This window comes from Pan troglodytes, chromosome 3 (genome assembly GCF_028858775.2).
Source record: "Pan troglodytes isolate AG18354 chromosome 3, NHGRI_mPanTro3-v2.0_pri, whole genome shotgun sequence".
Classification (NCBI taxonomy): Eukaryota; Metazoa; Chordata; class Mammalia; order Primates; family Hominidae; genus Pan; species Pan troglodytes.
In genome coordinates this window covers 29,914,165-29,928,371 of record NC_072401.2, presented here as the reverse complement: position 1 = coordinate 29,928,371, position 14,207 = coordinate 29,914,165, and positions in this window count along the sequence as shown.

Sequence of the window (14,207 nt, the reverse complement as noted above, 5' to 3'; positions counted from 1 at the left end):
TAATTAAAGAGGATGAGACAGAAAAGAACAAAGAAGCATAGTGCGTCTCCTGTGCTCTTGGATGGGAGAGAGTTGACCAAGGAAAATTATTTAGTATATATACTTATACACACACACAATACACACATATAAACGTATTCTTATATGTTCATCGTACTTATATACATGTTCATTCTTTTGTTAGGTATTTATAAGTATTTAATCAGATCAAACCTATTTCCTGAACTTACCCCAACTATAAAATAGTTATTGTCTAGGAAAATACTCAAAAGAATGGACCGAAAAGGAAATACATTGATTATTTGACGTGAATCTTGGTAACTGTTTTTATCTCACATCTTTCACCTGCTTTGCTCTGAGATCTGCTTTGGGTTCTGAATTGTGAATTTAATTTACATCCTACCCAGGGATTCTGTTAATTCTGAATTCTAGCTTAGGCTCTAGATCAACTGCTTACTACAGAGTCATCCTATTCCTGTGTGTTTGTGATTGTGTGTGCTCGCATGCATGTGTGTTTTTCCTGGTATTCTAATCCTACCACTGATTAATGCAAGTAGTTGCATTCCAGGATTATGTAGGAGATAGTGCAGCCTAAATTGCAGGGAGCCTCATTTATCTAGGCCCATTTGAAGGCCCTGCGTGTAGCACCAATAATTTTTATATTCAAAATGTTGTATTACTTTCCATAATGAGGATTCCCAGATTATAGATTTGGACTTCACAAAACTTGAATGTTTCTGTTTGTGACTGGCCTGTCCATGTAATACCTTTCTTATCAGTGCCACTTACCTAAGTTCAGGAAAGATTTTGTTATATAATGCATTTTTCCCCAATAAGAGTTGCCAATCTTCACCCTGACTTCCTGATGAAAGACAATTCCATGAAGTTATGGAAGAAGTTGAGAAACAAGGTGAAAAAATAGACACCACTGTCAAGAGCAACCAATATCCTATCTTAACATTCTCTTGAAACTGCTCATATTCAATTAGTAAGAAGGATTTTGTTTTTTATAAGAAAAAAACATGAAGAAGAAAAGATGAGCTTTAGTTTCTTCTGTCTCAGAAGCACTGAAAAAAAAAAAATCACTGGGATACTTTTGTGGCATGTTTTCTTCCAGCAATTTCAACAGTACAAAGTAATGGAGCCACCCCCACACTCCCCAAATTGCACTGGACAGAGTTAAAAAGACAAGAAGACTTTAAGGCTATTGCAATAAAGGTCAAGACTATTGCAATAAGGGAGACAAATCAAACTCAACTCTACTGAAGCAAAAGGTGGGAGAGATTTAAGCACTGGGGTGGGCTAATGAAAAAGCATTAGAGGACATTAGGGAGAGGGAGCTGACAGGATTGGTCCACTTGTATAGCCTCATTGGCACTTATTTAAGTCTGACTCTTATCTTCCTACAGACTGGAAGATAGGGGCTCTGTCTTCCTTGATGGTTACATTTCAAAATGTTGGTTCCCAGATCCATGGGAAGACATTCTTGGGTTGTAAAACTGGCAAAAGGCTGGGAGAAAACTTACATCTCAAAAGAACAGAGCAATAACTTAGAATTCCAAATTTAATAAACTAAATAAGAAAAGAAAAGTCAGGGACATATACTTAGGAAAAAAAAACTATCTAAAATTTAGACAAGTTGACCGGAATATTACGGCTATGGTGGTCACTAAGAAGCTTAAAAATATACAAAATATTTGGAGTTTGTCCTTCCATGCTAAATCACATGGTAATAAAATTATTGGCCAAATTTCTTATAAGACATGGCATTAGAGATTAGATAATAAGATTATACATAGTTATGAAGAGCTTAAATCACTTGTGATTTAAATTAAAGCACTAAAATGTTAAAGCACTAAAATTGATTATTGTGATATTTTGGTTCTAGAAGAGGTAGGAAAGATGATAAAGATTGCCAGGGAAAACTAGTTTTTAATATAACAGGCAGCAAGAAAAATAAAAATTTTCAGTGAATTATCATTATACAATGAAAAATTCAGTGGACTTTCAGTACTGCTATATTTAAACATAAAAATCCCTTTCATTACATTGATGGCATATTAATTAGAAACACCTGTGTACTTTCTTTGTTAGAGTTATAGCCAAAACTCTTGAGGTAATAGATAAAAATTCAGCCTCACTTTGATACATTTGAAAGCACCAATACAGGCTTCAATTTTTTAGAAATGAAATCAAGATCATTGTATTAGTAGAAAGGTACCTCCATAGGCCTTCAGGAGCTGTCTTCGGTGAGATTCATACACAACGAATCAAATAAATCCAAGAGTAGTGCCGGAGAAAACACTTTAAAATATCCACTCAGAGACATCCATTTGAAATTAATTATGGGGCTTTATTTTACATATATATATTTTTTTCTAAAGGAAATCTATCATGATTTAGAGCTCAAAAATTAAAACGTTTATTGAACATCTGTTGAAATGAAATATAGTTTTACTTTTGAAATATAAAAATTACATCCAGCAGATTTTGACTTCATAAAAATAAATATTAAGAACTATAGTTAAAGAATAGTTGATGAAGTACTGCCATCTTTTGGTTGTATAAATTACATATATACAAAATATAGAAATTTTAAATAGCCAAAAAAGCATATGTACAGCTTAAAAGTTTAGAGATTAAAATTTTAATAAACAACAAAGAAAATAGATGGTAAATGTTAGGTTTTGGCAGAGATAGGCACACACCTTAGCAACAGAACTTTCAGAGGACAACTGCCAAACTCTCAACTTCAAGCCTGTTGGCATTGATAGAAAATAAGATATAACTAATATTATTTTAACACTCATTACTGGATTCATGTGCTCCATTTATGAGAAAAATTACCAATGAATGAAAAATTGTCAGATTTTCTGATGATATATTCATGAAAACCTGTGATTTAGAAGTAGATATTGTAGAAGAATTGTTTATTAACTTCCAAGGTTTTAATCTAGGAAGCTTAATAAATGCTATTAAATTTAACTAATGATACTTTTCAATGACAATGACTATATTCAGAGGTACATTTTCTATATATATCATCAGTGTAATAAAAAACCCCTGAAATTTCCCATTTGTATTTTTTCCCCAATTAATGATATAGAATAATTAAGAATTTTGACACTACAGAATTTGCTCTTGCATTTAGCATTTTAATTAAACTCTTACAAGAATAAAACAATTGGAACACTTGAATCTTTGATAAGTCATAAAGGTAGGCATATGACAACATCACATTTATATTTAAAAAATCAAGTTGTCTTTCTAATAGAGCCTATGTTTAAAAGAGAGGCAATCTAAGCATATTGCCTAACTTTATTTTAAATGAGCCTTCCCTACACATATTAATTAGTCTTATAGGGTTGTAATAATCAAATAGTTCACATTATACAGTTAAATGGTCAGAAAAAATAAATTTTATAAAGTAATGGCTTGCTGAGAAACAATCTAGAATATATAGTGCCTTGCATATACATATATATACAGTACTCATACTTGTAAAACATGTTGTATTTTGGGATTTCCATGATTTTAAGGAGAATATCACCTAAAAATTTCTGCAACATATATTTGTTTTTAAAGTAGAATACAATCTAAATAATAATTTTTAATGACATTAGCAAGATGGCAGATAAGTCATCGGGCTCTACCCTTCCCTCGCAGAAATCTAATTAGCAACTATCCATAGGCAATAATACCTTTGTGAATATCCCAGAATTTGAAAGTGAGTCTAAGCTATGTCCTTGAGAAAAAAAAAAGAACTGAGAAAAGCACATCTGTAGGGTAGGAGGAACAGTTTTCTTTGACAACACAGCCCTTCCCCAAACTGGCACAGTGCCACACACAGAAAAATTCCCTGGATTCAGTTTCTATAGTGGAAAAAGTGAATAGGAGGTGTATATTTATTATAGCTTCCTCACCATTCTAGAATCCTTTGCCAGAGCTCATTCCTGTATTGTCTCATAGGAAACACTGGGAGTACCAGTAGGGCTAGACCACCTGGGGTTGGTTAGACACAAAGAATGGGGATGGAGCTCACAGCAATCAGTGTGCAGATCTTGGTTATTGTTCTGCAGCCTGGCCTATGGAGGTGCCAGACCAAAGAGAATAGCCAACAGCATCATACTATGGGGGGATAGTCCACAGATCTCCCAAGCTTGAGGCCTTAGCCATCTTTTCTACATAACCCCAGTGCTCTTGCTTAGTCCTCCCAAGGCTGGGAAGAAACTGAAGGTGAGTGATTATCTGTGAAGGAAGTATCTGGCTTTGCCCAACCCCAGCTGCTGAATGGCAACTCCCCCAAGCCTTTGTTTTCTACATAAGTCTACCCTAGGCCAGAACGCATCCCCAAACCAATGCATATCTGTGGAACATGCCCTCTGGCCTCGTTCACCCTGTTTTCCTGAGCAGGAACCCCACAGATCTTACTCAGCCGTAGAGCCAAGCATTCGGCCCTGCCCAGCTACAGATGTCAATCAACAGTATCACTCAGACAGGGAAGACAACCTGCAACCCTTCCCAGTTAGAGATGATCACAGAACTCAGCCAAAAGCTGCTCCTGACAACGGAATCCATCCAGCAGTCACACTGAACCACAGAGCACAGTCAGAAGTACCGTTCAACCTCAGAACACTGGAAGCAACCCATCCCACCTAGATAACCCAGATAGCTTTTCCTTTAAGATCAGGGACAAGGCAAGAATGCCCACTCTCACTACTTCTCTTCAACAAAGTATTGGAAGTCCTAGCTGGAGCAATTAGATGAGAAAGAAATAAAAATGATACTAATAGAAAAGGAAAAATAAACGTGTCTCTATTTGCTGATTACATAATCTTATATATAGATAACCTAGATAACCCAGTACAAAAGTTTGCCTGTCCATAGTTGCAACCACTTGGCCTCTCTAGAATTTCAGGCAAATAGTACAGGCTTATCACCACCAAAGAACATGTTCAAATGCCAGAAGAGGTGGATGTCTTCTTATATGCAGAGGCATCAACATAAGGACACAGGATTATGAAAAATCAGAAAAATATAACATCACTGAAAGAAACCAATAAGATTCTAATAATGCACCTAAAAAATGGAGATCTATGACATAACTGGCAAGCATTCATAATAATTCACTTAAAGTAATTCAGAAGACTATAAGAAAATATGGATAGAATATTAAAATTTTAAAAATTCATGAACAATATGAAACATTTGACGTAGAAAAAGAAACAATAAAAATAGAAATTCTAGAGATAATGGGTACAAAAACCGAGTGAAAAAGATCAGTAGTTAGCTTCAACAGCAGACTTAATCAATCAGAAAAAGAAGCAGTACACTCAAAGATAGGACAGTTGAAATTATTCAGAGAAGCAAAAAGAAAAGAAAGAAAATAAAATGAAGGCCTATGAGAATTATGGAACACTATCAATGGAACTAACATTCACATAATAGAATGCAAAAAGGAGAAGATAGAGAAAAAAATCTAGAAAGCATATTTTTAAAAATAATGATGGAAAGTGTCCCATATCTGAGGGAAGAAGCTTAGAGGTTACCAATTAAATTTAACCCAAAGAGAAACTTAAGACATATCATCATCAATTTATCAAAAATCAAATACAAAGAAAAAATACTGAAAGTAGCAAGAGATAGGAAATAAATCACATCAAAACAGCTTTCATTGTATTTTTCAGCAGACACCCTACAGGCCAGGGGAGAATGACATGTTATGTTCAAAGTGCTGAGAAAACAAAACAAAACAAAACAAACAAAAACCATAAACCTGGTAACGAAGAACATTTAACTCAGCAAAACTGTTCTTTAGAAGTGAGGGAGAAATAAAAACATTGCCAAACAAAAGGTAAGAGATTTAATCACCATTAGGCCTGGTGTACAAGAATTGCAAAAGGGAGTTCTTTAAGCCAAAATAAAAGGCAGATAATTAACAAGAACAACAACAACAAATGTGAAATTTAAAAAAACTCAATGGTATAAGTAATATATAGTCAAATTCATAATTATTAAACTGTAAGGGTGGTATGTAAGGCATATTTATTCCAATTATGAAAGTTAAAAATTAAAATATTGAAAACAACTATAAATACTGTAAATTGTTAACAGATACAAATTACAAAAAAAATTGTAAATGTTGACTTCAAAATCATAAAAGGTAGGAAGAGAATGAAAGTATAACATTTTTATATTCCTTTAAAAGTAACTTGTTATCAGATTAAAGTATCATTTTAACTTGTTATAAAGATGAGATATTTTGTGTAAACTTCATGATTATCACAAAGCAAAAACCTATAGCAGTTGCACGCACGCACACACACACACACACACACAAATTCAAAGCATTCCACCACAAAAATCAAACAAACCATGAAGGAAAAAATAAAAATGAAAAAAAAATACAAAAAACATAGGACTTAAAAAATATATCAGAAAACAAGTTCTGAAATGGCAGTAGCAAGTCCTTACCTATCAATAATTACCTTGAATGTAAATAGATTAAATACCCCAATAAAATATACAGAATGACTTCACAGAACTGTTCAATGTTGTAAATTAAGGACCATTTTTCTCCAATGTGTGCCATGTAGAATATCTTCCACAGGTTCCAAAGGTTTGTGACAGACTTCTCTATGATGTGCAAAGATGAGTGATGCCTGGACTTCAATAAAAAGTCTTGGTAAAAGAAAAGTTTCCAGATTATGGCTCATAAGAAATATAGTAAAGCCTTCCATTCTTGTGTTTTCCATGACGCTATCAAATGTCTCCTAGGCTGAAATCTCTTAAGAAATTGTCACTTTAATTTAACAGGATATGTAAGAGTCCATATTACAGGACTTATAATTATTCAAAAAAAGGTTTACAAACTCTTCTTTAAAAAATGTTTTCAGATCACCCAGGGCATTCACTGCAATATGCTCAAGGATGCTTATTTCTGGGATATATTTGTTTTTGGGAAGTGAACAAAAGTTAATTTGAGCAAAGCATATTGTACTTTAGATTACAAATGTGAAGAATGAAAACAAAGAAAGTGGAAAAATAAAAGCTTTGGTTGATCCTGTCACTGTTTTTAGTGAACGTGGTGATACAGTATATCTTAATGCATCTATTTTAATAACACAGAAAAAAGTAGATATAATTTTGATCTGCAAAGAAATAGTAATAACAAATTATTCCGAGCACTTTTGATTAGTAAAAAAGTATGACAATTGTGGAAATAGGAAAAGAAGTTATACCAAATGTAGGGAAAATCTAAGAAAATTTTGCTACAGTTAAAAGTGCACTATGAGTAAAATGAGGAAGAAAAATTATATTCAAAGAATTTAAAAATAATACTTTCAACTACGAACTGAAACATTTTAAGGTGGACATTTTCAATAGTACACCTTGGAAAGAAGGCCTTATTATCTACTATATTTTCTCTGAACTTCAAATAATTTTATCAATTTGCTTCATCTATTTTTAATTCAATGCTTAAAATATTTTTTAAAAGTCTCTGGACTTGAAATTTTTAATAAAAATCTGTAATTTCTCCAGGGTTGGCAAATCTCATCATACACTGAATGTTTTCGGAAAGGTAATTTCAAATTGGCCAAGAATCTTTAAGAGATACTTTTAAAGTTAAAATGGACTGAGGTCAATCTAGATGTGCATAAATGATACAATTTAAGTGTTGCAAGGGTGGTCTAGGGTCTGATTTCCAATACAACGGCTCTCCTACAGCATGGTTCCTTGGGGGCCTAAAGCATTTTTAAAATATTATGTTAACTATCTTTCAGTATCATCATGAGGGAGGCTGAACCTATTATATCCAATTTGCAGGAGATAAAAATAAGTCAATGAGAGGTTAAGTAGCTTATTCAAGGTTGCCAAGCAAGTTCTAGTGGAGCTAAAAATGAGTCTCATCTTGAAATGATGTCACCTGGCCAGGGGGACTCATTCAGAGCCATTATACTAAACATAAGTCTTAGGTAAAAGCATTAATTTCATTGAAGGCAGAACCTAAAAAGGTGAAAAAAAAAAAAAGAAACCCTCATAACACCACAATTATGTTTTTCATACTTAACATTTTGTTTTCCCACATTGCTGCTTCAAATTTCTAATTCCAAAAGCACCTCATTTTCAAGAAAAATAATGAAATTAAGGTAAGGTAGAGTTAAATGACAATGAAGATGATGTTTATCAAATGGCAGCACAAGCTTGCAGACATCTGGGAAATTTGGGGGCTATGATTACTAGTTCTATAGATGTATTGCTAAGGTGCCACTAGTTGTCTAATTTATGAAGCCAAATTATTAGCCTTTGTGAAATTAAAGCATGATTATTTGAATCATGCCCAGAAAAAGAGATTGCATTGCAATGCTGTCATAGGAAAACAAGAATCACTAAAAGACACTACAGCTGTTCAAGCAGCAACTAGACAGACAAACAAATGAAGGCACCTTGTGGTCTCTCCTGCCAATGTCTAAAACAGCCATTTCTTGACAGTTTTCAAAGTACAAAGGCTATTGCAAAACAGCTAATCAATTCTCTGTGCTTCCTATATACAGCCGAATAAATTATTTCCCACCAAAATCATATTGATTATTTAGGAAAAACAAAAGTACACATCAAATAGTTCAGTAATTGGTGGCTCTTCAGTAGATAGAGTTTACTTTCTTATTTTTCTTCCATAAAAATAGATAATTTTTCCCAAGAATTGAGCTACAGTGAATAATGAAAGATACAAAGCATGTTAAATGTTATTAGAGAGCTGTAAGCAAAATATTTTAACACATAAACAACAACCAATGAGGGATTCAATGAGAAAAATTAAATTTGGTAACACCTGCACACCTTGGGTGCATTCACAGGGTAAGTGATTTATTCCTCCAAAATCCTGCATAATGGTTAAACTACATATATATTTGGAGCAAAAAAAAAAAAAAAATTCCATAAATGTTTTTGTCACTTCCTGGCCATCATCATAGCTTTAATGGAATCTTTTTGGGATACAAACACCCCTAGAGAACCAATAAATTCTCTATTTTTATGCTTATCTGAATTGGTAATGAAATTCATTCCATGTTAAACACCCTAAGGGGTAGCAGAATTGATTTTTTATCCAGTGTTCTGGATAACATTTAGTTTCACAATTAAAAAAGGTTACCTTGTGACTGTTGTGCTCAATTGGCATCTACATTTGCCGTGTAACTGGGAGTGATATATGTATGTCCCTTGACAAGGTAAGATGCCATGACGAATTTAATTTCTACTCATCATAGATAGCTAAAATATATTTTTTCTATTTGATAATATGAAGAGTCAATGTATGACAATGCAAAACAAAGAGTTTTCCCATTCTAATTACATTATTTCTAATGATTTGAACTACAATCAACATGTTTTACCAGTCAATCAGAACATAGTTTATTTCCAAAATATAACCTGTTTGCCATATTGCCAATTCTGTTCTGATTCTAAAAAGCAATGCCAGAAGCTTTGTACTCAACATACAAAACTTCTAATCTGGAACTGATTACCTTTCCCTCAAACTACTGTTGTCAGAATTATTTGTGAACTCCCCAAAAAGAGCATATTCCAGGCTTAACAAAAGCCAGAGCTGGAGATATACATTTTCTTGCCTGTGTTAGTTTGTTCTCATGCTGCTATATACTACTACCCGAGACTTTGTAATTTATGAAGAAAAGAGATTCAATTGACTCAAAGCTCTGCGGGCTATACAAGAGGCATGCCTGGGAAGGCCTCAGGAAACTTACAGTCATGGCAGAAGGCAAAGGGGAAACAAGCATGTGTTCACATGGCCAGCAGGAAAGAGAGAGAAAAAAAGGGGGACGCACTATAAACTTTCAAACAACCAGATCTCATGAGAACATCATAGAGAAAGTTCACCCCATGATTAAATAAACTCCCGCCAGGTCCCTCTTCCAACACTGGGAATACAATTCAACATGAGGTTTGGATGGGGACACAGAGACAAACTCACTGTCCCAGCACTGAAGAGATGCATATGAAAGCCATTTCCAACATAAATTGGTGGACAAAGTCATTCGAAGGACTACCAGAAAGATCCATTAATGGACTTTTACTTCTTAAAAACAATAAAAAGCAGCTTCCTTAAGCTGATATTCAAATATTTCTATAGTTTAAGTGTCATATACTTCCTGGGATTTACCTTACATCACATTATTTCTGAACCCCTTGCCAGAGAAAATGAAGTTATTATTAAAAATTCTATGAAATCATGATCTTATGCACATTTGTTTATTCTCTTCTTTATCTTTTTTTCCTCCACTGATCTAATCCTGAATAAAGCCTTTCTGAAATTCTCCAGCATTCACTTAAAATATTCATAAGTGTTTTCGTCACTTTTTTCCCTCTCCTTTTTCTTTCCTGTTTTATGGAAAAAATTGAGAAAAATAGAATATCCTAGCATGTTTTTCAGGGTTAAATGGGATACTAGCTGTAAATTACTTAGCCTACCTCTTGGATAATATAACCTTAAATTCTTCTTTATACATTAAATTATATGTCCTGAAGTCCTGACATGTTACAGCAACTGAAACCAGACTGTCATAAAAACAAACAAAAGCAACCTAAAAAATCGTACAAAATATATGAAACTCTAAAAATTTTGAAAAGAAACAAAACAGGACTATGACACTAGGAGAAAAAGAAAAAAAAGCAAGGTGAGCCCTATGAACAATCTGGCTTTCTGTGTGAAGGAACTTTCAAGACTATAATAAAGTCAAAAAGAAACCAAAAGGATCCTGAAGCCTTGGTTAGGTAAGGAGAAGAGATTGTAGCTGAGAAAGGGGTGGGAAACACAACTGGAATTTACAGGGCATAGAAATGGAAAGAGCTTTACGTGAAGTTCCAAAGAAATAGCTCCAAAAAGATGCATTATTTTTAATCTTTGGCTGAATATAAATCCAGACATGCATATGATGAGGCTCTAACAAGCTGACCAGAGAACAACTAGAAATTGGTTAACTAATGAGAAGCTGTAAGCCAAAGATCTTCCAGAACTCACACATGATTGAGAGATGTTCAGATTCTGACTATACAAGGTAGAAATACCTCCCTGAACATTTAACACATTCAACAAAAACACCAGGCAGGCAGTTTTTAAACAATGAGGTCAAAAAACAATGCTAGAATAAAATGTTTACTCTAGTCCTAAACTAATAATATTTAAAATGAAGATTATACACAAGAACATTATCTGAGAGAATAAAACTCATCACTTTTAAAGCTAGACAAGAAAACCTATGTCCTCAATAACATAGTGTTCACAATATTCGTTGCCCATTGGAAAACTATTAGATATGCCAAGAAGTAGGAAAATTAAACCTGTAATAAGAAAAACAATTGAGTTGATAAAAATAGAATCTGAAGCAGCAAAGATGATCAAATTATCATACAAATGCTATAAAGAAGCTGCTGGCAATATTTATATGTATTTATGGAAATAGAAGTCATAAGAATAGAATCACAGGAATATAGAATAAGAATAACATGAACATAACAAAGTATAGAAAGAAAATAATTAGAATTTTTAGAACTAAAAAATAAAATACCTGAAATGAAAAATCCACCATTTGTATTGAACAGAAGATTAGATGCTACAAAACCAACAATAGGTTTTTGAAGAGAATGCAAAAGAAAATATATAAAATGAAGCACAGAAAAAAAATAATCTTACCAGAATTTTAGTAGCCTGTGAGAAAAAAAGGCAATCTACAATACAAATAATTTGAGCTTATGGGGTAGGGGTGGGGAGAGAAAGCAAGAAAATCCCTGAAGAAATCACAACTAAAATTCATTCAATTTTAATACAAAATCTAAACTAAAATTTTCAAGAAGCTCAAAAACTTTATGTATGATAAAGAAAACCATATCAAGGCTCAAGATATTTAAAAGCAGTGATAAGAAACTTAAAAATAGACATTAACAATAGTAACATAAAGACATACTGCATTAGAGGGAAGAAACGGTGTCAATCAGAAGAAAATACAGCCAGGCATGGTGGCACACACCTGTAATCCCAGTACTTTGGGAGGCCGAGGCAGGCTCAGTGCTTGAGGTCAGGAGTTTGAGACCAGGCTGGCCAACATAACAAAAGCTTGTCTCTACTAAAAATACAAAAATTAGCCAGGCATGGTGGTGCACATCTGTAGTCCCAGCTACTTCAGAGGCCCAGGCACAAAAATTACTTGAACCCGGTGGGTGGAAGTTGCAGTGGGTCCAGGTCATGCCACTGCACTCCATCCTGGGCAACACAGCAAGACTCTGTCTCAAATAAACAACAGCAACAAAAGAGATAATGGAACTAATTATACAAGTGTTGAAATAAATAAATATGAATGTAACATTCTATATTCAGTGAAAGTACAATTAAAAACTAAAAAATGAAAGCAAACAAAGATCAAACAATTTGTGGTCAGTAGACTCAAATGATAAGAAATATTAAAAGGTTTTCAGGCTGAAAAAATATTGTATCTGAAAAAATTTCAGATCCATAAAAATAATGAAGAGAGGATGAATATTAAAAAATGACAAAGCAAAAACAATATTAATAATAAATTCTAGTAAAGCAATGAAAAATCAATGAAACTAAAATTTTATTATTTGAAAATAATCCTACTGATAATTTTGTAATTGTCATATTGATAATTTTCTACAGGCACATGTAATCCCAGCTACTCGGGAGGCTAAGGCAGGAGAACTACTTGAACTTGGGAGGTGGAGGATGCAGTGAGTCAAGATCATACCACTTCACTCCAGCCTGGGTGACAAAGCGAGATTCCATCTCAAATAAAATAAATAAAAATTAATAATAAAAAGTGTGAAAACACAGTTTAGTAGTATTTGAAATGAGTGATGGACATCAGTTCAGAGGTTAAATACATTCAAAATGATAATCAGGAAATGTTATTATTATAAAGTAATGCCAATAAGCTTAAACTAAGATAAAATGCACCAGTTCTTTGAAAGATACAATGACCAAAATTGAAACAAGAATAAAAAGACTTAACAACAATCCTATATCAACTCATTAAATCATATCTGCAATGAAAGCCTTCCTACAAAGAGAATTCAAGACAGGTTTTTCTTTGTCAGTTAAAATCTATTCGATGAGGGCAAAAGTAATTGCAGTTTTTGCATTGGAATTTGCCATTTGATATTGGAATACATTCTTAAATAAATGTGGTTATGGTATACATCATTTTAATGGGCATTTCTCGCTTTTTTTTGGCTAATGACTTATTTCTTGCTATTATTTTATGTTTATTTTATAATATGGAAATAATGTTGGAAACAAACCAAATTCAAACGAATTTCTTATTCGAGTTCAAAATGGGTCATATAGCAGCAGAGACAACATACAATATCAACAACGCATTTGCCCAGGAACTGCTCATGAAGATACAGTGCAGTGGTGGTTCAAGAAGTTTTGCAAAGGACACGAGAGCCTTGAAGATTAGGAGCATAGCGGCCAGCCATGGGAAGTTGACAACCACCAATCGAGAGCAATCAATGAAGCTAATGCTCTCATAACTACACAAGAAGTTGCCAAAGAACTCAACGTCGACCATTCTATGGTCATTCAGCATTTGAAGCAAATTGGAAAGGTGAAAAAGCTCACTAAGTGGGTGCCTCATGAGCAGAATGAAAATTTTAAAAATCGTCCTTTTTAAGTGTCATCTTTTCTTATTCTGCGCAACAACAACAAACCATTTTTCAATTGGATTGTGACGTGCAACAAAAAGTGGACTTTATACGATAAGCGGGGATGACCAGCTTGGTGGTTGGAATGAGAAGAAGCTCCAAAGCACTTCCCAAAGCTAAACTTGTACCAGAAAAGGTCATGGTCACTGTTTGGTGGTCTGCTGCTGCTCTGATCCAATATGGCTTTCTGAATCCCAGTGAAACCATTACCTCTGTGAAGTATGCTCAGTAAATCGATGAGATGCAACAAAAACTGCAGTGCCTGCAGCCAGAATTCGTCAACAGAAAAAGCCCAATTCTCCTCAACAACGCCCAACTGAGCGTCACACAACAAACACTTCAAAGGTTGAACAAATTGGACTACAAAATTTTTTCTCATCCTCCATATTCACCTGACCGCTTGCCAATTGTAAACCACTTTTTCAAGCATCTTGACAACTTTTTGCAGGGAAAATGCTTCCACAACTAGC